We start from the raw sequence: 26550 nt of genomic DNA, 5'->3' as shown, positions 1-26550 counted from the left end.
TAAAGGCACAACCTAGATTAGAGCCAATGTCTTCAGTAGTGGAACATGTTATTACTCTAAACTCATGAAAGTGACAAACTGACTGTAACGGCTGTCGTAGAGAGGGGACCAAAGTGCAGCGTGTTGATTGCTCATGATGAATATTTATTTTAACTCAGAACACTAAAGAAAAAATAACGACGCGAAAACAAAAGCACACAGTTCTGTCAGGTACAGAAAACTAAGCAGAAGACAACTACCCAAAAACACAGGTGTAAAAAAACATACTTAAGTATGATCTCCAATTAGAGACAACGAGGACCAGCTGCCTCTAATTGGAGATCATCCCAAATAAACAACATAGAAATACAAAACATAGAAAAACACAACACCCCCTGTCACACCCTGCTCTAAAAATAACATCTTACTATGGTCAGGACGTGACATTAGTATAGTTGTGACACTGACACATTCTCTAACAAATTTTAGGAAGCTTAATTTGACAAGTTAGCAACCATACAATGGTGTTGCTCAAGGTAAACACACACAATGACATTACATCATGGACATAACACTACAACTTTCCTTCTGTTAGTAGTAATGAAGCCTTTTCATCATGGACATAACACTACAACTTTCCTTCTGTTAGTAGTAATGAAGCCTTTACAACTGATACTGTCAGCTGGTTCCAGTCAGTGGTGTCTGTATGTTCTCATGATAAACTAACTCTAACTCTGTTGATGGAGGTCAAGGCTGCAGCGTCTAAAGAGAAGTACATGATAAACTGACTCTAACTCTGTTGTGGAAACTTCACACCTCTCTGTTGCTGATACTGTTGATGGAGGTCAAGGCTGCTGCATCTAAAGATAAGTGTGCTGGTGTGAAAAGGGAAGGGGGAGAGAGAAAATAAGAGAAATGAGAAGTAAAGAGATGGACTGACAGGGTTGTGGTTATTCACCGCTGCTGAAGAGAGCATCTTTTTCCACCCACCATGACGTTCTGATGAACAGGGTCACTAGGTAAAGAGAGAGGAGAGAGAGATGAGTGAGGGACAGAGGAGCTGATCCAGTCTACTACAGTGAAGACCTCCAACACCACAGGAACATTGATACACCCCTACAGGTCTCAGTGTTTAATGTGTAGTTAGATACATTTATACACCCCAACATACAGTCCAATTATAATGACTGATTCAATCAGATGTTTGACTGGTGTTTTAAGTGTTTAGAACTCTGAATGTACATCATACAGAATACGTACAGTTGAAGTTGGAAGTTGACATACACCTTAGCAAACTACATTTAAACTTAGTTTTTCACAATTCCTGACATTTAATCCCAGTAAAACGTTCCTGTCTTAGATCAGTTAGGATCACCACTTTATTTTAAGAATGTGAAATGTCAGAATAATAGTTGAGAGAATGATTTCTTTCAGCTTTTATTTCTTTCATCACATTCCCAGTGTGTCAGAAGTTTACATCCACTCTTATTATTTGGTTGTTTAAATTGTTTAACTTGGGTCAAACGTTTCAGGTAGCTTCCCACAATAAGTTGGGTGAATTTTGGCCCATTCTTCCTGACAGAAATGGTGTAACTGAGTCAGGTTTGTAGGCCTCCTTGCTCGCACACACTTTTTCAGTTCTGCCTACACATTTTCTATAGGATTGATGGCAGGGCTTTGTGATGGCCACTCCAATACCTTGACTTTGTTGTCCTTAAGCCATTTTGCCACAACTTTGGACGTATGCTTGGGGTCATTGTCCATTTGGAAGACCCATTTGCGAACAAGCTTTAACTTCCTGACTGATGTCTTGATATGTTCAATATATCCACATAATTTTCCCACCTCATGATGCCATCTATTTTGTGAAGTGCACCAGTCACTCCTGCAGCAAAGCACCCTCATAACATGATGCTGCCACCCCCGTGCTTCACGGTTGGGATGGTGTTCGTTGGCTTGCAAGCCTCCCCCTTTTCCTCCAGACAAAACAATGGTCATTATGACCAAACAGTTCTATATTTGTTTCATCAGACCAGAGGACATTTCTCCAAAAAGTACGATATTTTTCCCCATGTGCAGTTGCAAACCGTAGTCTGGCTTTTTTATGGCGGTTTTGGAGCAGTGGCTTTTTCCTTGCTGAGCGGCCTTTCAGGTTATATCGATATAGGTGTAACGCCCTGGCCATGAGAGGGTTTTTTGTTCTCTATTTTGGTTAGGCCAGGGTGTTACATGGGTGGGCGTTCTATGTTTATTTTTCTATGTTGGTTTGTTTCTTTGGTTAGGCCGTGTGTGGCTCTCAATCAGGAATAGCTGTAGATCGTTGTTGCTGATTGAGAGTCATACATAGGCAGCCTGTTTTTCCTTTGGGGTTTGTGGGTGATTATTTTCTGTCTAGGTTTGTGTTAATCCTGACAGGACTGTTTGGCTGTCGTTTCTTTTCGTGTTTTGTTTGTAGTGTTCATTCGTTTATTAAAATCCTTTATGATGAACACATCCTCCGCTGCACCTTGGTCTCATTGCGACGACGGTTGTTACAGAATCACCCACCAGAAAAGGACCAAGCAGCGGAGGAAGGAGCTGCACCAGGAGAAGAGCATGGTCTCCAGTGCGCCGTTTCGGTCCAGGTTATCCTGCGCCGGCTCTGCGCACTGTGTCTCCGGGGTGCTGGGAGGGCTCAATTCGCCCTATGCCTGCGCTCCGCCCGTGCCGGCCAAGAGTGGGCATTCAGCCTGGAGTATGGGTGGCAAGCCTACGCACTAGAACTCCAGTGCTCCCCCACAGCCCGGTTTATCCTGTGCCTCCTCCCAGGACCAGGCCTCCAGGGGGTCTCACCAGACTGGTCTATTGTGTGCCTCCTCCCAGGACCAGGCCTCCTGTGGGTCTCCCCAGCCTGGTGAGTCCTGTGCCTGCGCCCAGAGCCAGGCCTCCTGCATGTCTCCCCAGCCTGGTGAATCCTAGTCCGGAGCCGCCAGAGCCGCCCGCCAGTCCGGAGCTGCCAGAGCCGCCCGCCAGTCCGAAGCCGCCAGAACCGCCCCGCCAGTCCGGGGCCGCCAGAGCCGCCCGCCTGTCCGAGCCGCCAGAGCCTCCCGCCAGCCGGGCACAGCCAGAGTCGCCCGCCAGCCGGGCGCGGCCAGAGGTCGCCCGCCAGCCGGGCGCGGCCAGAGTCGCCCCGCCAGCCCGGAGCTGCCAGAGCCGCCCGCCAGCCGGGCGCGGACGAATTTGTCCCACCTACGCATCAGCCAGTGTAATCCAGTGGCGCGATTTTCAAATACCTTAGAAATGCTATTACTTAAATTTCTCAAACATATGACTATTTTACAGCATTTTAAAGACAAGACTCTCGTTAATCTAACCACACTGTCCGATTTCAAAAAGGCTTTACAACGAAAGCAAAACATTAGATTATGTCAGCAGAGTATCCAGCCCAGCCAGAAATAATCAGACACCCATTTTTCAAGCTCGCATATAATGTCACAAAAACCCAGAAGACAGCTAAATGCAGCACTAACCTTTGATGATCTTCATCAGATGACACACCTAGGACATTATGTTATACAATACATGCATGTTTTGTTCAATCAAGTTCATATTTATAGCAAAAACAGCTTTTTACATTAGCATGTGACGTTCAGAACTAGCATACCCCCGCAAACCTCCGGTGAATTTACTAAATTACTCACGATAAACGTTCACAAAAAACATAACAATTATTTTAAGAATTATAGATACAGAACTCCTTTGTGCAATCGAGGTGTCCGATTTTAAAATAGCTTTTCGGTGAAAGCACATTTTGCAATATTCTCAGTAGATAGCCCAGCCATCACGGCTAGCCATTTAGACACCGACCAAGTTTAGCCCTGACCAAACTCCGATTTACTATTACAAAAGTTTGATTACCTTTGTTGTCTTCGTCAGAATGCACTCCCAGGACTGCTACTTCAATAACAAATGTTGGTTTGGTCCAAAATAATCCATCGGTATATCCAAATAGCGGCGTTTTGTTCGTGCGTTCCAAGACACTATCCGAAGTGTAAATAAGGGTTACGAGCATGGCGCAAATCGTGACAAAAAAATTCTAAATATTCCATTACCGTACTTCAAGCATGTCAACCGCTGTTTAAAATCCATTTTTATGCCATTTTTCTCGTCAAAAAGCGATAATATTCCGACCGGGAATCTGCGTTTAGGTAAACAGAGGAAAGAAAACAAAGCATTCGGTCGACGCGGCACGCGCCTGAGTCTCACAGTACTGTAACCAGCTACTACCCAAACGCGCTACTTTTTTTTCAGCCAGAGCCTGCAAAGCCACGATTCAGCTTTTTTCCTCCTTCTGAGAGGCAATTGGAGCCATAGGAAGTGTCACGTAACAGCAGAGATCCTTTGTTTTGGATAGAGATGACAAAGAAGGCCAAGAAATGGTCAGACAGGGTACTTCCTGTACAGAATCTTCTCAGGTTTTGACCTGCCATTTGAGTTCTGTTATACTCACAGACACCATTCAAACAGTTTTAGAAACTTTGGAGTGTTTTCTATCCAAAGCCAATAATTATATGCATATTCTATTTACTGGGCAGGAGTAGTAACCAGATTAAATCGGGTACGTTTTTATCCAGCCGTGTCAATACTGCCCCCTAGCCCTAACAGGTTAATCTCTAGGAAACAGAATGTGTCTCCATCCTGAGCGGTATGATGGCTTCGTGGTCCCATTGTGTTTATACTTGCGTACTATAGTTTGTAGAGATGAACGTGGTACGTTCAGGCATTTGGAAATTGCTCCCAAGGATGAACTAGACTTGTGGAGGTCTTAAATTTTGTTTCTGAGGTCTTGGCTGATTTATTTTTATTTTCTCATGATGTCAAGCAAGGAGGCACTGGGTTTGAAGGTAGGCCTTGAAATACATCCACAGGTAATCCTCCAATAGTGTATGTAAACTTCTGACCCACTGGAATTGTGATACAAGTAATTATAAGTGAAATAATCTGTCTGTAAACAATTGTTGGAAAAATTACTTGTGTCATGCACAAAGTAGATGTCCTAACGGACTTGCCAAAACTATAGTTTGTTAACAAGAAATGTGTGGCGTGGTTAAAAAAATGAGTTTTAATGACTCCAACCTAAGTGTATGTAAACTTCTGACTTCAACTGTACGTTCCCATTCAGACTAAAATAGACCTGCTGCAACAGTCAGCAAAGGCAAGAAGAGGGAGGTACATGTCTGGGCCTGTGCGTGTGCGTGTGTGTGTGTGTGTGTGTGTGTGTGTGTGTGTGTGTTTTTGTTTCTCTGCATGTGTGTCCTGTGTGGCTCAGTTGGTAGAGACTGGTGCTTAGAAAAGTACAAAAATGTATCCGCTCACTTCTGTAAGTCTCTCTGGACAAGAGCGTCTGCTAAATGACTCACTACTGTAAGTCGCTAAATGACAAAAACATATAAAAATACATGTAAAATGTGTGACAGAGGGACAGAGGTGTTTAACAATGGGTGATGTTGTTCACATACAGCTATAACCTCAAACAGACACAGATCTCCTGCTCTGATAAGTATCTATATGTGGTGGGGTGGAGACAGCCTCTATTTTTACTAATGCTTTCAGTTGTTCGCCTAGTTTCCTGAAACAGGTCACATCTGTGTGTGACAAAGGGACATTGGTGGTTAACTATGGGTGATGTTGTTCACATAAAGCTACTACTAATGCTCTCAGCTGTAAGCATCATGTTATACTGTTTAAATGTCAGCCACCAGACCAGAGCATCATGTTATACTGTTTAAATGTCAGCCACCAGACCAGAGCATCATGTTATACTGTTTAAATGGAACCAGTTATTACCATTTGGCTCTACTGGCTTTCTACTGGGCCCACCCATAACCACAGCCATAAAATAGACCTGGTTATTACCAAGGGGCTTTCTACTGGGCCCACCCATAACCACAGCCATAAAATAGACCTGTTTATTACCAAGGGGCTTTCTACTGGACCCACCCATAACCACAGCCATACTCTGGACCTGGTTATTACCAAGGGGCTTTCTACTGGGCCCACCCATAACCACAGCCATACTCTGGACCTGGTTATTACCAAGGGGCTTTCTACTGGGCCCACCCATAACCACAGCCATGCTCTGGACCTGGTTATAACCAAGGGTGTTTCTACTGGGCCCACCCATAACCAGAGCCATACTCTGGACCTGGTTATTACCAAGGGGCTTTCTACTAGGCCCACCCATAACCACAGCCATACTCTGGACCTGGTTATTACCAAGGGGCTTTCTACTGGGCCCACCCATAACCACAGCCATACTCTGGACCTGGTTATTACCAAGGGGCTTTCTACTGGGCCCACCCATAACCACAGCCATACTCTGGACCTGGTTATTACCAAGGGGCTTTCTACTGAACCCACCCATAACCACAGCCATACTCTGGACCTGGTTATAACCAAGGGGCTTTCTACTGGGCCAACCCATAACCACAGCCATACTCTGGACCTGGTTATTACCAAGGGGCTTTCTCCTGGGCCCACCCATAACCACAGCCATACTCTGGACCTGGTTATTACCAAGGGGCTTTCTACTGGGCCCACCCATAACCCCAGCCATACTATAGACCTGGTTATTACCAAGGGGCTTTCTACTGGGCCCACCGATAACCACAGCCATACTCTGGACCTGGTTATTACCAAGGGGCTTTCTACTGGGCCCACCCATAACCACAGCCATACTCTGGACCTGGTTATTACCAAGGGGCTTTCTATTGACATATCCTCTATTGTTGATGTTGCTTTCTCTGATCACCACTGGGGATTTTTTTACTAGCTTGTTGCCAGTCAACGTTAGTTAAATAAAAACATTGTAAATGAAGGGAAAACATTGATGCCATAGATCCAGTAAAGTTGAAAAAGGAGAGGCCCTTGGATGACTGAGGAAACTAATAAATTAAAGAGAAACTGCAGAAAGACGGAGTGGAATTGGATGAAGTCAAAGTTGCAGGTCCATTATGATATTCTGAGAGAGCATCATATATAACAAGGCCATTAGAAATGAGAGAGCATCATATATAAATCCTCTTACATCTAGACGTTCCGCTAAGCGGAACACCTGCTCCAATATCCAATGATGGGCGTGGCGCGAAATACAAAGTCCTCGAAAATCCGAAAACTTCCATTTTTCAAACATATGACTATTTTACACCATTTTAATGACAAGAATCTCCTTTATCTAACCACACTGTCCGATTTCAAAAAGGCTTTACAGCGAAAGCAAAACATTAGATCATGTCAGCAGAGTACCCAGCCAGAAATAATCAGACACCCATTTTTCAAGCTAGCATATAATGTCACAAAAACAAAACCACAGCTAAATGCAGCACTAACCTTTGATGATCTTCAGCAGATGACACTCCTAGGACATTATGTTATCCTGTTAGGGCTAGGGGGCAGCATTGACACGGCTGGATAAAAAACATACCCGATTTAATCTGGTTACCACTCCTACTCAGTAACTAGAATATGCATATACTTATTACATATGGATAGAAAACACCCTACATTTTCTAAAACTGTTTGAATGGTGTCTGTGAGTATAACAGAACTCAAATGGCAGGTCAAAACCTGAGAGATTCCTTTACAGGAAGTGGCCTGTCTGACCATTTGTTGAACTTCTTTTCCATCTCTATCATTTACTAAGGATCTCTGCTCTAACGTGACACTTCCCACGTCGTCCATAGGCGCTCAGAGCCCGGGAAAAAACAGAATGTCGTCATTCCAGCCCCAGGCTGAAACACATTATCGCCTTTCTCAAGTGGCCCATCAAGAGACACTAGCTTATGCGCGTGATCCCGACCGCCCCCGCCTTTGGGATTTTTTCCTCTGTTTGCCGAAAAGGAGATTCCCTGTCGGAATATTATCGCTTTTCTCACGAGAAAAATGTCGTAAAAATTGATTTTAAACAGCGGTTGACATGCTTGAAATACGGTAATGGAATACTTAGAATTTTATTGTCACGAATTGCGCCAGCGCGTGACACTTCTTTACTATTTCGGATAGTGTCTGGAACGCATACGAACAAAACGCCGCTATTCGGATATAACGATGGATTATTTTGGACCAAACCAACATTTGTTATTGAAGTAGCTGTCCTGGGTGTGTATTCTGACGAAGACAACAAAAGGTAATCAAACTTTTATAATAGTAAATATGATTATGGTGAGTGCTAAACTTGCCGGGTGTCTAAATAGCGAGCCCGTGATGCCTGGGCTATGTACTTAGAATATTGAAAAATGTGCTTTCACCAAAAGCTATTTTAAAATCGGACATATCGAGTGCATAGAGGAGGTCTGTATCTATAATTCTTAAAATAATTGTTATGCTTTTTGTGAACGTTTATCGTGAGTAATTTAGTAAAATGTTAGCGAATTCCCGGAAGTTTGCTAGTTCTGAACGTCACATGCTAATGTAAAAAGCTGGTTTTTGATATAAATATGAACTTGATTGAACAAAACATGCATGTATTGTATAACATAATGTCCTAGGGTTGTCATCTGATGAAGATCATCAAAGGTGAGTGCTGCATTTAGCTGTCTTCTGGGTTTTGGTGACATTATATGCTGGCTTGAAAAATGGGTGTCTGATTATTTCTGGCTTGGTACTCTGCTGACATAATCTAATGTTTTACTTTCGTTGTAAAGCCTTTTTGAAATCGGACAGTGTGGTTAGATTAACGAGAGTCTTGTCTTTAAATGGCTGTAAAATAGTCATATGTTTGAGAAATTGAAGTAATAGGATTTTTAAGGTTTTGAAAATCGCGCCACCAGATAGCAGTGGCTGTTACGTAGGTGGGACGAATTCGTCCCGCCTAGCCTAGAGAGGTTAAACAATACATGCATGTTTTGTTCAATCAAGTTCATATTTATATAAAAAAATAGCTTTTTACATTAGCATGTGACGTTCAGAACTAGCATTCCCACCGAACATTTCCGGTGAATTTACTAAATTACTCACGATAAATGTTCACAAAAAACATAACAATTATTTTAAGAATTATAGATACAGAACTCCTTTATGCAATCGCGGTGTCCGATTTTAAAATAGCTTTTCGGTGAAAGCACATTTTGCAATATTCTGAGTAGATAGCCCGGCCATCATGGCTAGCTATTTTGACACCCACCAAGTTTGGTATTCACCAAACTCAGATTTACTATAAGAAAAATTGGATTACCTTTGCTGTTCTTCATCAGAATGCACTCCCAGGACTTCTACTTCATCACCCAATGTTGTTTTGGTTTCAAATAATCCATAGTTATATCCAAATAGCGGCGTTTTGTTGTGCGTTCAAGACACTATCCGAAGGGTAATGAAGGGTGATGCGCCCGGCGCGTTTCGTGACAATACATTTCAAAATATTCCATTACCGTACTTCAAAGCATGTCAAACGCTGTTTAAAATCAATTTTTATGCAATTTTTCTCGTAAAAAGCGATAATATTCCGACCGGGGAGTCGTTGTTTTCGTTCAAAGATAGAGAAAGTAAAATGGACTCTTCTCGTACGCGTGCGCCAGTCTCATTGTTCTCAGATCGACCACTATCCAAATGCGCTACTGTTTTTCAGCCATGGCCTGCAAAGTCATCATTCAACGTTCTGGCGCCTTCTGAGAGCCTATGGGAGCATTAGAAAATGTCACGTTACAGCAGAGATCCCCTGTTTTGGATAGAGATGATCAAGAAGGCCAAGAAATGGTCAGAGAGGGCGCTTCCTGTTTGGAATCTTCTCAGGTTTTGGCCTGCCATATGAGTTCTGTTATACTCACAGACACCATTCAAACAGTTTTAGAAACTTTGGAGTGTTTTCTATCCAAAGCTAATAATTATATGCATATTCTAGTTTCTGGGCAGGAGTAATAATCAGATTAAATCGGGTGCGTTTTTTATCCGGCCGTAAAAATACTGCCCCCTATCCATAACAAGATAACAAGGCCATTAGAAATGAGAGAGCATCATATATAACAAGGCCGTTAGAAATGAGAGAGCATCATATATAACAAGGCCGTTAGAAATGAGAGAGCTTCATATATAACAAGGCCATTAGAAATGAGAGAGCATCATATATAACAAGGCCATTAGAAATGAGAGAGCATCATATATAACAAGGCCATTAGAAATGAGAGAGCATCATATATAACAAGGCCATTAGAAATGAGAGAGCTTCATATATAACAAGGCCATTAGAAATGAGAGAGCATCATATATAACAAGGCCATTAGAAATGAGAGAGCATCATATATAACAAGGCCATTAGAAATGAGAGAGCATCATATATAACAAGGCCATTAGAAATGAGAGAGCATCATATATAACAAGGCCATTAGAAATGCCAGATGGGCTCATTTTACTAACTTGATCACTATTAATCAGAATAATTAGAGAGTGCTCTTCTCCACCATTGATGGCCTGATAAATCCTACCTCCGCAGACACCTGAAACCCCACCTCTTTAAGGAATACCTGGGATAGGATAAAGTAATCCTTCTAATCCCCCCAAAAGATTTAGATGCACTATTGTATGTAAAGTGGTTGTTCCACTGGATATCATAAGGTGAATGCACCAATTTGTAAGTCGCTCTGGATAAGAGTGTCTGCTAAATTACTTAAATGTAAAATGTAAATGTATGAGAACTTTCCTCCACATCTAAATGTGGTGAGTTTGCAACATATTTCAGGTACTAGATTCAACATTGGACTGGGTATCAGTCAAGACCTGATGAGAAGTTTGATGATAATGTGTACTAATCTACCACACAAAGGTACTATGGATTTCTTTTCCCTGGTTGACACAGACATGTTCAGGAAAATGATATCACAATTTAAGCCTTCCAATTCCAATCTGGTTTTTGTGCCCACCAAAGCACAGAGGCAAAGTAGTAAATTATCTTAGAGCCAATACAGAGACAGTCTGAGTTAAAGTAGTAAATTATCTTAGAGCCAACACAGAGACAGTCTTAGTTAAAGTAGTAAATTATCTTAGAGCCAACACAGAGACAGTCTTAGTTAAAGTAGTAAATTATCTTAGAGCCAACACAGAGACAGTCTTAGTTAACTTGTTATGGATAGGGGGCAGTATTTTCACGGCCGGATAAAAAACGTACCCGATTTAATCTGATTATTACTCCTGCCCAGAAACTAGAATATGCATATAATTGTTTGATTTGGATAGAAAACACCCTAATGTTTCTAAAACTGTTTGAATGGTGTCTGTGAGTATAACAGAACTCATTTGGCAGGCCAAAACCTGAGAAGATTCCAAACAGGAAGCGCCCTCTCTGACTATTTCTTGGCCTTCTTGATCATCTCTATCCAAAACAGGGGATCTCTGGCATAACGTGACATTTTCTAACGCTCCCAAAGGCTCTCAGAAGGCGCCAGAACTTTGAATGATGACTTTGCAGGCCATGGCTGAAAAACAGTAGCGCATTTGGATAGTGGTCGATCTGAGAACAATGAGACTGGGGCGCGTGCACGAGCCGACACCATGTTTTTATTTTTTCTTCTTTGAACGAAAACAGGGTTTCCCGGTCGGAATAGTATCGCTTTTTTACGAGAAAAATTGCATAAAAATTGATTTTAAACAGCGTTTGACATGCTTCGAAGTACGGTAATGGAATTTTTTGAATTTTTTTTTGTCACGAAACGCGCGTGCGCGTCACCCCTTGTTTACCCTTCGGATAGTGTCTTGACGCGTCGAAGAAAACGCCACTATTTGGATATAACTATGGATAATTTGGAACCAAACCAACATTTGTTATTGAAGTAGAAGTCCTGGGAGTGCATTCTGATGAAGAACAGCAAAGGTAATAACATTTTTTCTTATAGTAAATCTGACTTTGGTGAGTGCTAAACTTGGTGGGTGTGTAAATAGCTAGCCCTGTGATGCCGGGCTATCTACTTAGAATATTGCAAAATGTGCTTTCACCGAAAAGCTATTTTAAAATCGGACAAAGCGAGTGCATAGAGGAGTTCTGTATCTATAATTCTTAAAATAATTGTTATGTTTTTGTGAACGTTTATCGTGAGTAATTTAGTAAATTCACCGGAAGTTTGCGGGGGTATGCTAGTTCTGAACGTCACATGCTAATGTAAAAGCTGGTTTTTATATAAATATGAACTTGATTGAACAAAACATGCATGTATTGTATACAGAAACTAAAACAGGAAACGCCCGTGCTCAGGTCTGTTCAATGTTGGTCCGACCAATCGGATTCCACGCTTCAAGATTGCTTCAATCACGTGGGCTGGGATATGTTCCGGATAGCTTAAGACAACAATATTGATGTATCGCTGTTTCGGTGAGCGAGTATATTAGCAAGTGCATCGTTGATGTTGTACCCACAGTGAATATTAAAACCTTCCCCAACCAGAAACCGTTGATTGATGGCAGCATTCGCGCAAAACTGAAAGTGCGAACCCCTGCTTTTAATCATGGCAAGGCAACTGGAAACATGACCGAATACAAACAGTGTAGCTATTCCCTCCGCAAGGCAATCAAACAAGCTAAGTGTCAGTATAGAGACAAAGTAGAGTTGCAATTCAACGGCTCTGTCACGCCCTGACCTGAGAGAGACGGTTTATTTCTCTATTTTGTTAGGTCAGGGTGTGGGGTGGGCAGTCTGTGGTAAATTTCTATGTTACATTCTATGTTTTCTTTTTCTTTGTGTTGAGCCGAGTATGGTTCCTAATCAGATGCAGCTGCCTACCAATCATACTTAGGCAGCCCTTTTTCCACCTTCAGTTGTGGATCTTGTGTTTGTACAGCTCAGTAAAGCCTGCAAGACTGCAGTTGTTTCGTTATTTTGCTTTAGTGTTCTGAGTTACAATAAATATAAATATGACAACTTTCCACGCTGCACCTTGGTCTCCTCCTTACGACGTTCGTCCCACCACAAAAGGACCAAGCAGCGTGGTCAGGAGAAATGGACCTGGGAAGACATCCGGGATGGCAAGGGATCCTGGACGTGGGAGGAGATCCAGGCTGGATGGGATCACCTCCATGGGAACAGGTGGAGGCAGCGAGAGCAGAACGGCAACGTGACGAGGAACTAGCACGGCAACGACGGAAGCACGAGAGGCAGCCCCAAAAATGGGGGGCACACGGGTAGATTGGCAGAGTCAGGGTGGAGACCTGAGCCAACTCACCGTGCTTACCGTGGGGACCAGGTGAACAGCCAGGCACCGTGTTATGCTATGATGCGCACTATATCTCCAGTGAGCATTCATAGCCCGGTGCGCGATGTGCCTGCGCCCCGCATTTGCCATGATAGAGTGGGCATTCAGCCAGGATGGATTGTGCCAGCTCAGCGCTCCTGGTCTCCAGTGCGCCTCCTCGGTCCAGGATATCCTGCTCCAGCTCTACGCACTGTGTCGCCAGTACGCCTTAACAGCCCAGTTCGTTCTGTGCCAGCGCTCCGCCCTTGCCGGGCTAAAGTAAGCATCCAGCCAGGACGGGTTGTGCCAGACCTAAGCTCCAGACCTCCAGTGCGCCTCCACGGCCCAGTATACCCTGTGCCAGCTCTGCGCATCCGGTCTCCAGTGCGTCTCCCCAGTTCGGTGAAACCGGTTCCAGCTCCACATAAGAAGCCTCCAGTGATGATCCATGGTCCGAAGCCTCCAGTGATGATCCATGGTTCGAAGCCTCCAGTGATGATCCATGGCATGAAGCCTCCAGTGATGATCCATGGCCCGGAGCCTCCAGTGATGATCCATGGCCCGGAGCCTCCAGGGATGATCCATGGCCCGAAGCCTCCAGGGGATGATCCATGGCCCGGAGCCTCCAGGGACGATCCACGGCCCGGAGCCTCCAGGGACGCGCCACGGCGCGGAACCTCCTGAGACGGCCCGCGGTCCGGAACCTCCTGAGACGGCCCGCGGTCCGGAACCTACTGAGACGGCCCGCGGTCCGGGCCTCCCGCCGAGCCGCAGCGGCGACGGTCCGCAGTCTTCGGCGACGGTCCGCTGACCGGAGCATCCGGGCGGCCTGCAGTACAGAGCCTCTAGCGATGATCTACGGTCCGGTTCCTCCGACAACAATCCATGGTCCGGTGGCACAAAAGCAGAGGGATCAGCGGGCGGAGTGGGAGCTACGCCCCGAACCAGAGCCACCACCATGTGTAGATGTCCACCTTGGTCTCCTCCTTACGACGTTCGTCACAGGCTCAGACACAAGACGTATGTGGCAGGGTCTACAGTCAATCACTGATTACAAAGAAAACCAGCCCCGTCGCGGGCACCGACGTCTTGCTCCCAGACAAATTAAATTGTTGTTTTGAATTGTTGTGAAATTGTTAGTTAACTTGTTAGATATTACTGCATGGTCGGAACTAGAAGCACAAGCATTTCGCTACACTCACATTAACATCTGCTAACCATGTGATTTGAACAAACGCAACATGCCACATCATTCATACCACAACATGCTACATCATTCATATCAAACACAACATGCTACATCATTTATAACAAACACAACATGCTACATCATTCATAACAAACACAACATGCTACATAATTTATAACAAACACAACATACTACATCATTAATAACAAACACAACATGCTACATCATTCATAACACAACATGTTACATCATTCATAACACAACATGCTACATCATTCATAACACAACATGCTACATCATTTATAACAAACACTTCATTTTGAAGTTAAGGATGAATTTAGGGTTATATATACATCTGGACCTGGACCTACCTCAGTCTGTACATTAAGGTTAGTGATACAGTGATATGGACCTACCTTAGTTTGTAAATTAGGGTTATTGATACAGTGATCAGGACCTACCTCAGTCTGTACATTAGGGTTAGTGATACAGTGATCTGGACCTACCTCAGTCTGTACATTAGGGTTAGTGATACAGTGATATGGACCTACCTTAGTTTGTAAATTAGGGTTATTGATACAGTGATCAGGACCTACCTCAGTCTATATTACAGTTTGGTGATACAGTGATATGGACCTACCTCAGTCTGTACATTAGGGTTAGTAATACAGTGATCAGGACCTACCTCAGTCTGTACATTAGGGTTAGTGATACAGTGAACTGGACCTGCCTCAGTCTGTACATTAGGGTTAGTGATACAGTAATATGGACCTACCTCAGTCTGTACATTACTTCCCTGGGTCCAGATACAGCTCTACCTATAGGACACATAGATTTAATTAGTTAAACTGGCAATATGTTATTTTTGGGGCGACCTGACAAAATTCACATAGAAATGTGTGTTATAGATCTTATAGTAGCAGTAGATCTGTTCTATGTGAGCAATGATATATGTTCCCTTATGTTTTCATCTTTTAGAAACAGCTGAAACAACAATATTCTTGGTTATAGAATATATATTTCACAGTGGTTTTGATGGTACAATGATTCTCTACACTATGCACAGAAACTGATGGGTGTTGCTGAGCCCTCTGGCACAAAATGGCTGCCATGATCTCTACTTCTCATCATCATCATTGAGCCTGACCTGTATCTCTGTCTGTCTGTCTGTCTGTCTGTCTGTCTGTCTGTCTGTCTGTCTGTCTGTCTGTCTGTCTGTCTGTCTGTCTGTCTGTCTGTCTGTCTGTCTGTCTGTCTGTCTGTCTGTCTGTCTGTCTGTCTGTCTGTCTGTCTGTCTGTCTGTCTGTCTGTCTGTCTGTCTGTCTGTCTGTCTGTCTGTCTGTCTGTCTGTCTGTCCTCACTGCTGAGTAGACAGGGACTGGATCGACCTTCTGACCTGTATCTCGGTCTGTCTGTCTTCACTGCTGAGTAGACAGGGTCTGGAACGACGTTCTCTGAAAGAAACATATAAACAGGTTACAACTAGTGACATGTTAAAACACTAAAAACATATTTTTTACTTCAGAAAGATGAGCGGAGTGTTGTTGGCCTCTCCCTTCTTCCTACCTCTCCTCCTGTTGTGTTGTCTTTTTGTGTGGTTGACGTCAGCATAGGTCACATCACCTGGACCGGATCCACCTGGAACTAAACACAGGAGAGAGCGAGGATATTAACACAGACTGGACCAGATCCACCTGGAATTATAGTGTTGGAGTGTTTTACAGTAGTACAGTACCTGTGGTGTTATACAGTATTACAGTACCTGTGGTGTTATAGTGTTATTCAGTACTACAGTACCTGTGGTGTTATAGTGTTATACAGTACTACAGTACCTGTGGTGTTAGTGTTATTCAGTACTACAGTACCTGTGGTGTTATAGTGTTATACAGTATTACAGTACCTGTGGTGTTATACAGTATTACAGTACCTGTGGTGTTAGTGTTATTCAGTACTACAGTACCTGTGGTGTTATAGTGTTATACAGTATTACAGTACCTGTGGTGTTATACTGTCGCAAAGTTAACTAAAAAGCAGCATTCCCCAGGAGAGGATAGCTTTCACTTCAGCAGTGATGAATTCATGAACTTCTTTGAGGAAAAGATCATGATCATTAGAAAGCAAATGACAGACTCCTCTTTAAATCTGCATATTCCTCTAAAGCTCCGTTGTCCTGAGTCTGCACAACCCTGCCAGGACCTAGGATCAAGGGAGACACTAAAGTGTTTTAGTACTATATCTCTTGACACAATGATGAAAATAATCATGGCCTCTAAACCTTCAAGCTGCATACTGGACCCTATTCAAACTAAACTACTGAAAGAGCTGCTTTCTGTGCTTGGCCCTCCTATGTTGAACATAATAAACGGCTCTCTATCCACCAGATGTGTACCAAACTCACTAAAAGTGGCAGTAATAAAGCCTCTCTTGAAAAAGCCAAATCTTTACCCAGAAATTATAAAAATATCGGCCTATATCGAATCTTCCATTCCTCTCAAAAAAATTGAAAAAGCTGTTGCACAGCAACTCACTGCCTTCCTGAAGACAAACAATGTACACGAAATGCTTCAGTCTGGTTTTAGACCCCATCATAGCACTGAGACTGCACTTGTGAAGGTGGTAAATTACCTTTTAATGACGTCAGACCGAGGTTCTGCGTCTGTCCTCGTGCTCCTAGATCTTAGTGCTGCTTTTGATACCATCGATCACCACATTCTTTTGGAGAGATTGGAAACCCAAATTGGTCTACATGGACAAGTTCTGGCTTGGTTTAGGTCTTATCTGTCGGAAAGATATCAGTTTGTCTCTGTGAATGGTTTGTCCTCTGACAAATCAACTGTAAATTTCGGTGTTCCTCAAGGTTCCGTTTTAGGACCACTATTGTTTTCACTATATATTTTACCTCTTGGGGATGTCATTCGAAAACATAATGTTAAATTTCACTGCTATGCGGATGACACACAGCTGTACATTTCAATGAAACATGGTGAAGCCCCAAAATTGCCCTCGCTAGAAGCCTGTGTCTCAGACATAAGGAAGTGGATGGCTGCAAACTTTCTACTCTTAAACTCGGACAAAACAGAGATGCTTGTTCTAGGTCCCAAGAAACAAAGAGATCTTCTGTTGAATCTGACAATTAATCTGGATAGTTGTACAGTCGTCTCAAATAAAACTGTGAAGGACCTCGGCGTTACTCTGGACCCTGATCTCTCTTTTGAAGAACATATCAAGACTGTTTCAAGGACAGCTTCTTTCCATCTACGTAACATTGCAAAAATCTGAAACTTTCTGTCCAAAAATGACGCAGAAAAGTTAATCCATGCCTTTGTTACTTCTAGGTTGGACTACTGCAATGCTCTAGTTTCCGGCTACCCGGATAAAGCACTAAATAAACTTCAGTTAGTGCTAAATACGGCTGCTAGAATCCTGACTAAAACCAAAAATGTGATCATATTACTCAAGTGCTAGCCTCCCTACACTGGCTTCCTTTTAAGGCAAGGGCTGATTCCAAGGTTTTACTGCTAACCTACAAAGCATTACATGGGCTTGCTCCTACCTATCTTTCCGATTTGGTCCTGCCGTGCATACCTACACGTACGCTACGGTCACAAGACGCGGGCCTCCTAATTATTCCTAGAATTTCTAAGCAAACAGCTGGAGGCAGGGCTTTCTCCTATAGAGCTCAATTTTTATGGAATAGTCTGCCTACCCATGTGAGAGACGCAGACTCAGTCTCAACCTTTAAGTCTTTACTGAAGACATATCTCTACAGTAGGTCCTATGATTAAGTGTAGTCTGGCCCAGGGGTGTGAAGGTGAACGGAAAGGCTGGAGCAACGAACCGCCCTTGCTGTCTCTGCCTGGCCGGTTTCCCCTCTTTCCAATGGGATTCTCTGCCTCTACCCGTATTACAGGGGCTGAGTCACTGGCTTACTGGTGTTCTTCCATGCCGTCGCTGGGAGGGGTGCATCACTTGAGTGGGTTGAGTCACTGACGTGGTCTTCCTGTCTGGGTTGGCGCCCCCCCTTGGGCTGTGCCGTGGCGGAGATCTTTGTGGGCTATACTCGGCCTTGTCCCGGGATGGTATGTTGGTGGTTGGAGATATCCCTCCAGTGGTGTGGAGGCTGTGCTTTCGCAAAGTGGGTGGGGTTATATCCTACCTGTTTGGCCCTGTCCGGGGGTTTCATCGGATGGGGCCACAGTGTCTCCTGACCCCTCCTGTCTCAGCCTCCAGTATTTATGCTGCAGTAGTTTATGTGTCGGGGGGCTGGGGTCAGTCTGTCACATCTGGAGTATTTCTCTTGTCTTTTCCGGTGTCCTGTGTGAATTTAAATATGCTCTCTCTAATTCTCTCTTTCTTTCTTTCTCTCTCTCGGAGGACCTGAGCCCTAGGACCATGCCTCAGGACTACCTGGCTTGATGACTCCTTGCTGTCCCCAGTTCACCTGGCCGTGCTGCTGCTCTAGTTCCAACTGTTCTGCCTGCAGATATGGAACCCTGACCTGTTCACCGGACATGCTACCTGTCCCAGACCTGTTGTCCCAGACCTGCTGGAACCCTGACCTATTCACCGGACGTGCTACCTGTCCCAGACCTGCTGTTTTCAACTCTCTAGAAACAGCAGGAGCGGTAGAGATACTCTCAAAGATCGGCTATGAAAAAGCCAACTGACACTTACTCTTGTCTTACTGACTTGTTGCACCCTCGACAACTACTATGATTATTATTATTTGACAATGCTGGTCATTTATGAACATTTGAACATCTAGGCCATGTGCTGTTATAATCTCCACCCGGCACAGCCAGAAGAGGACTGGCCACCCCTCATAGCCTGGTTCCTCTCTAGGTTTCTTCCTAGGTTTTGGCCTTTCTAGGGAGTTTTTCCTAGCCACCGTGCTTCTACACCTGCATTGCTTGCTGTTTGGGGTTTAAGGCTGGGTTTCTGTACAGCACTTTGTGATATCAGCTGATGTAAGAAGGGCTATATAAATACATTTGATATGATGAATGAAACCGGGGATGCAGTAAAGGGGATCTCTGACCAATTATCCGCCACCTCCTTCATGACCTGGCAAAATAGGCTGGCTCTTGATATGTCATTGGCAGAAAAGGGCGGGGTATGTAGAACAATAGGGGTTCGTTGTTGTACGTTTATTTCTAATAAAACTAGAGCTCTAGCAGGGTTAATGGCTCTAAGTGAAGAATGGGCTGAGAACTCAGGGGTTAATACATCTGTGACAGGGTGGTTCGATAGTATGTTTGGGAAGTATGTTTTAGTATGTTTGGGAAATGGAAAAATGTTATAAAAATGTTATAATCACCGTGTTGCCGCTTTAGCCTGTATGAGTGTGTTGATGTGTGTGGATATGTTTGAGAAATTGAAATTATAGATTTTTTGAGGTATTTGTATTTCGCACCATTCGACACCATTGGCTGTTGGCTAGAGGTTCCACTGGCAGAACGGGGTTTAATATCCAAATCTACTAATAATATGCATATCCTACCTCCTGGGCCCGAGTAGCAGGCAGTTTAATTTGGGTACATTTTCATCCGGCCATGAAAATACTGCCCGTACCCTAGAGAGGATAATGAAGATTATAATGAAAATCCTAAAAAGAAGAGTTATAATTGGATATAGGCCTAGAACAGTCGTTGATGAGTATGTGATGTAAATACATGTATTGGTTTTGTTTGATTTGGTATGACTTTATTTTCTAATAAAGACTGAAGTATCAGTGTGTAATATTTAGTAAAAGGGTGGATTGATAAAGGAATTCATATGTTTAACCTGTTGGGGGTAGGGGGCAGTATTGACACGGCTGGATAAAAAAACGTACCCGATTTAATCTGGTTACTACTCCTGCCCAGTAACTAGAATATGCATATAATTATTGGCTTTGGATAGAAAACACCCCTAAAGTTTCTAAAACTGTTTGAATGGTGTCTGTGAGTATTACAGAACTCATATGGCAGGAAAAACCTGAGAAGATTTCATGCAGGAAGTGGCCTGTCTGACAAGGTGTCGTTCTTCTTGTCTCTGTTTATTGAAGAGTGAGGATCTTAGCTGTCACGTGACACTTCCTACGGCTGCCATAGGCTCTCAGAAGGCGGCAAAATGCTGAATCATGGCTTTGCAGGCTCTGGCTGAAACAAAGTAGCGCGTTTGGGTAGTGGCTGGTTACAGTACTGTGAGACTCAGGCTCGTGCCCGCGTCGACCGAAAGCTTTGTTTTCTTTCCTCTGTTTAGCTAAATGGACATTCCCGGTCGGAATATTATCGCTTTTTACGAGAAAAATGCAATAAAATGGATTTTAAACAGCGGTTGACATGCTTCGAAGTACGGTAATGGAAAATTAGAATTTTTTTGTCAGCGAATTATGCCATACAGCGACCCTGATTTACCATTTCGTATAGTTTCTGGAACGACGAACAAAACGCTTATTCGGATATAACGATGGATTATTTTGGACCAAACCAACATTTGTTATTGAAGTAGCAGTCCTGGGAGTGCATTCTGACGAAGACAACAAAAGGTAATCAAACTTTGTAATAGTAAATCTGATATTGGTGAGTGCTAAACTTGTCGGTGTTCAAATAGCTAGCCCGTGATGGCTGGGCTATGTACTTAGAATATTGCAAAATGTGCTTTTCACCCAAAAGCTATTTTAAAATCGTACATATCGAAAGTGCATAGAGGAGTTCTGTATCTATAATTCTTAAAATAATTGCTGTGCTTTTTGTGAACGCTTATCGCAAGTAATTAGTAAATTGTTAGTGAATCTGCCGGAAGTTTGCGGGGGGTATGCTAGTTCTGAACTTCACATAAATGTAAAAGCTGGTTTTTGATATAAATATGAACTTGATTGAACAAAACATGCATGTATTGTATAACATAATGTCCTAGGGTTGTCATCTGATGAAGATCATCAAAGGTTAGTGCTGCATTTAGCTGTCTTCTGGGTTTTTGTGACATTATATGCTAGCTTGAAAAAATGGGTGTCTGATTATTTCTGGCTTGGTAATTTGCCGACATAATCTAATGTTTTGCTTTCATTGTAAAGCCTTTGAAATTGGACAGTGTGGTTAGATTAATGAGAGTCTTGTCTTTAAATAGCTGTAAAATAGTCATATGTTTGAGAAATTGAAGTAATAGGATTTTTAAGGTATTTCTGAAAATCGCGTCACTGGATTAAATTTATTGTTGCGTAGGTGGGACCAATTCCGCCTAGCCCAAAGAGGTTAAGATAATGAACAAACTCTTCCATCCTGAAACCATAAAATTGTATGAAATGTGTGTGTGTGTGACCTCAGGCCATTGTGTTACTTTGTAGCAATGCAACTACACATGACCTACTTATAACTCTGAAAACCATTTACAGGAAAGAGGCTCCCTTCCCAAGGCCCCCTCTAATTCTAGGGAGGGAGAGGAATGGCTAGAAACTGCCAGGCTGGTAGAAAAGTGATAACCTGTTTGGGGATAGGGCAGTATTTTCAATGTCTCGGATGAAAAGCTATGTCTAGAGAAAAACTGCCTGCTACCCAGGCCCGTAGAAGCTAATATATGGTATTATTATTAGAGATTTGTATATTAAACACTCTGAAGTTTCTAAAACTGTTTGAATGATGTCTGGTGAGTATAATAGAACTCATATGGCAAAAACCTGAGAAAAATCCAACCAGGAAGTGGGAAATCTGAGGTTTGTAGTTTTCATGATTGCCTATCCAATATACAGTGTCTGTGGGGTCATATTGCACTTCCTAAGGCTTCCACTAGATGTCAACAGTCTTTGGTGAACCTTTGTTTCATGCTTCTACTGTTAATAGGGAGAGAATAAGAGCTGTTGGAATCAGGTGTCTGGCAGAATGCAATGAGCTAAGTCACGCCGCACAACCGTGAGAGCTAGCTGAGTTCCTTTTCATTTCTAAAGACAAAGGAATTGTCCAGTTGGAATATTATTGAAGATTTATGATAAAAACATCCTAAAGATTGGATTATATACATCTTTTGGACATGTTTCTACGATCTATAATATAACTTTTTTGATTCTTTGTTGCTCTCGCATTGTGCATTTGGAATAGTGACCTGAACGCTTAAACAAAAAGGAGGTATTTTGGACATAAATATGAACTTTATCGAAACAAAACAAACATTTATTGTGGAACTGGGATTCCTGGAGTGCATTCCGATGAAGATCTTCAAAGATAAGTGAATATTTATAAAACTATTTCTGACTTTTGTTGACTTCCACAACATGGCGTATATCTGAATGGTTTGTTTATGGTGGATGAGCTGTGCTCACATTATTGCAAGGTGTGCTTTCGCCTGTAAAGCTTTTTTAAATCTGACAATAGGGGTTGCATTAAGGAGAAGTTTTTATCTTTAATTCTATGCATAACACTTGTATCTTTTATCAACATTTATGATGAGTATTTCTGTAAATTGATGTAGGTTTATTCACCGGTGTTTTGGAGGCAAAACATTTGAACATTATGCGCCAATGTAAAATGGGGTTTTGGGATATAAATATGAACTTTATCGAGCAAAAACATACATGTATTGTGTAACATTGAGTCCTGGGACTGTCATCTGAAGAAGATCGTCAAAGGTTAGTGATTAATCTCTATGGGCTAGGTGGGATTTTTACGCAAGCAAAAAATTCGTGGTGCACTCCATCAACAGCAGGTGTATTTCAAGAGCGGCAAATTCTTGGGAAACCAAATAAATGTCAAAATTCAAATTTTTCAAACATACAACTATTTAACACCCTTTGTAAGACAAATGATCTCCTTAATCTAACCACGCTTTACGCATTTCTAAAAAGGTTTTACGGTACAAAAGCATAAATTTGTAAGTATGTTAGGACAGTACATTTAAGGCAAGAGTTGTGTGTAATGTTTTGTCAAGTCAAAGACAGGGTCACCAAAACCATAAAACCAGCTAAAATGTGATGCACTAACTTTACAATCTCCATCAGATGACACCCTAGACATTATGTTGTGACAATGCATGCATTTTTTAGTTCTATCAAGTTCATATTTATATCCAAAAACAGCTGGCTTTACTATGGCATTGATGTTGAGAAATCGCTTTCTCCTTAAATAACCGCAGTCAAGTCAACGCCACAAATTAAATAATTAAAATTAGAAAACATTGCAAAATATTATATTGGTTACTTAAAGAATTATAGATTTACATCTCTTGAATGCAATCAATGTGCCAGATTTAAAAATAACCTTACTGGGAAATCAATACATTTTGCAATAATCTTGAGCACTGTGCCCAGAAAAATACGCTATGCAATACAGACTCAGACGCCATGCGTTGGGGAGATCTAAAATCGAAAATACTATGTAAATAATCCATTACCTTTGATTCTCTTCATCAGATGTCACTTCAGGTATCACACAGGTCCATAACGAATGTAGTTTTGTTCAAAAAAGCTCATCATTTATGTCCAAAAATCTCCGCCTTGTTAGCATGATCTAAGCTAGCCGTGACTTATGAACGAGGGGAAAATATATTTACGCTCTGCTCAGACATGTCAAACGTTGTATAGCATAAATAATTAGGGCCTTTTTAACCAGAACATGAATAATATTCAAGGTGGATCAGAATGCATACTCTTTATAACGAATTAAAACGAGGTACCCAACATGAACTCGCGCCGGCCAGGTGTCTAACAATGGGGACATCATCGCTCCATGGCTCTTGTTCGGTCAGATCTCCCTCCCAGAAGACTCAAAACACTTTGTAAAGGCTATGACATCTAGTGGAAGCAATAGGAAGTGCCAAAATATTCCTCAGCCCCTGTGTTTTTCAATGGTATAGGTTTAAAGTCAATACAACACATCAGGTATCCACTTCCTGTCAGAAAATGTTCCCAGGGTTTTAAGTTTGCCAAATGAGTTCTGGTTATACTCACAGACACCATTCAAACAGTTTTAGAAACTTTAGAGTGTTTTCTATCCATATATAATAAGTATATAATTATTCTAGTTACTGGGTAGGATTAGTAACCAGATTAAATCGGGCAAATTTTTTTATCCAGACGTGCAAATGTTGTCCCCTAGCCCTAACAGGTTAATTAGAGCTGTATTTCTGGTTTTTGTGACTCGCCTCCTTGTTTGGAAAAAATGGCTGTGTGGTTTTTCTTGTCTAGGCGCCACCCTAACATAATCCAATGGTATGCGTTTTCGCCGTAAAGTTTTTGAAATCGAACACTGTGGTTGGATTAACGAGAAGTGTCTCTTTAAAATGGTGTATAATACTTGTATGTTTGAGAAATTTGAATTATGAGATTTTTGTTGTTTTGAATTTACGCCTGTTATTTCACTGGCTGTTGGCGAGGGTTCCAACAGGATAAACTAAGAATGAAACTGTGGAAAAGATACGGCCCACCTAAAGAGAGGTGGAGTTTCTACTAATGTGAGTTTGTGTGTGTGTGTGTGTGTGTGTGTGTGTGTGTGTGTGTGTGTGTGTGTGTGTGTGTGTGTGTGTGTGTGTGTGTGTGTGTGTGTGTGTGTGTGTGTGTGTGTGCCTGTGCAAAGTTATAAATGTATTGTTTTTATTTGAAGGCATAGGTACAAATAATAGAGAATAAAGAGTAAAGGATGAACCTTGTGGTGAATCTGGAGACTAATTATTATTAAACACAGGGTCTTACAAACATCATCAGAATTTGTCAAAGCTTAAATTATTGTTTAGTTATCATCACTGTTATTAAAAAATTTCGTGACAGTTCGCCTCAAGTTGGGAAATTATAAATATAAAAATATAAAAATAAAATAAAATAGTGTTATAGTAACACAGTAGCTGTGGTGTTATAGTGTTATACAGTATTACAGTACCTGTGGTGTTATAGTGTTATACAGTATTACAGTACCTGTGGTGTTATAGTGTTATACAGCATAACAGTACCTGTAAAGTTATAGTGTTATTCAGCAATTACAGTACCTGTGGTGTTATAGTGTTATTCAGTACTACAGCAGCCTCCTGTGGTGTTGGAGGTCTCACTGCAGAGTAGACTGGATCAGCTCCCTGGAGACTCCCTCCTGAAGGACGAGACAATGGGTTAAAGACATAAAGACACTGTACTGTGTGTGTGTGTGTGTGTGTGTGTGTGTGTGTGTGTGTGTGTGTGTGTGTGTGTGTGTGTGTGTGTGTGTGTGTGTGTGTGTGTGTGTGTGTGTGTGTGTGTGTGTGTGTGTGTGTGTGTGTGTGTGTAATTTCCCTTTCTCCTGGGTTCTGGGTCCTGTGTGATTCTCTAACGTTAAAGAGCACGTGAATATCTCTGGGTTCAGCTGCTAAATGACCTTGTTCCTCTTCTCGCAGAACAGGACCAGTAGAATGATCAGAGAATGGAGAGAGCAGCCACCAAACCCAGAAAGGCATAGAGTGGGAGGAGGAGAGGGAGGAGGTAGGAGAGGATGGGGTGGGGTTAGATCCTTAGCTTGAAAAACATGCTAAAAGAAACAACACAGTAAATAGTTAGAAACTGTGATCTGATTAATGTTATCAGTATTAATGTACCTACATCTACAGAATTACGTCTATTGTCCATGCAGAGATTATAAGAACTATTATGAATGGGTTTGTCTCACCCTATGAACCTGGATCCACCCAGTTTATAACAATGTAGGTTTTAGCAACCACTTAAGAAAGTGTAAAGAAGCGACCAGATAATCTGAATGTCAAGGTTTCTGCTATTCTCACCTGTCACAGTCATCCAGCTCTCTGCAGATTTTCTCTTCAGAGTTGGCAATACACTTGTAAGAGTCCTTCATCTGACTTGATACTGCAGGATGGTCATCTCTCCTGTAGTCTCAGTCCTGATGAGGCATCCATCTTTGTAGAAATCAGCTGTGAGGTCAGAGGGAGTTCCCTGATATCTGCAAAGCTTATTTCACAGAATCTCCCCAGTCACAGGAAGGGCAGGGCTCTCCAGGATCACAGCTCCAGCTGTATATGCAATATATAAACATCATATGGCAAAAACAGGTCTCCAGGATCACAGCTCCAGCTGTATATACATATAAAAACACTTCTTCAAGTATGTAAACAGGTCTCCAGGATCACAGCTCCAGCTGTATATAATATATAAACGGTCTCTCCAGGATCACAGCTCCAGCTGTATATAATATATAAAACATCATATATAAACAGGTCTCTCCAGCAGGATCACAGGACCAGCTGTATATA

General features: G+C 42.4%; 1 long non-coding RNA gene across 1 annotated transcript; it reads right to left on the bottom strand.

Annotated features, from left to right (window-relative positions):
* Positions 1-294: 294 nt before the first annotated feature.
* On the bottom strand, positions 295-16112 carry LOC123732551 (uncharacterized). The gene is made up of 4 exons (XR_006763218.1): positions 15922-16112; positions 15752-15809; positions 15131-15173; positions 295-994 (listed from the first exon to the last, which is right to left on the bottom strand). It is a non-coding gene; the product is annotated as an uncharacterized lncRNA (long non-coding RNA).
* Between the last annotated feature and the right edge of the window lie 10438 nt (positions 16113-26550).

This window comes from Salmo salar, unplaced genomic scaffold (genome assembly GCF_905237065.1).
Source record: "Salmo salar unplaced genomic scaffold, Ssal_v3.1, whole genome shotgun sequence".
NCBI lineage: Eukaryota > Metazoa > Chordata > Actinopteri > Salmoniformes > Salmonidae > Salmo > Salmo salar.
Note: the sequence above shows the minus strand (reverse complement) of the source record. Positions and strands in the feature narration are given on the sequence as shown.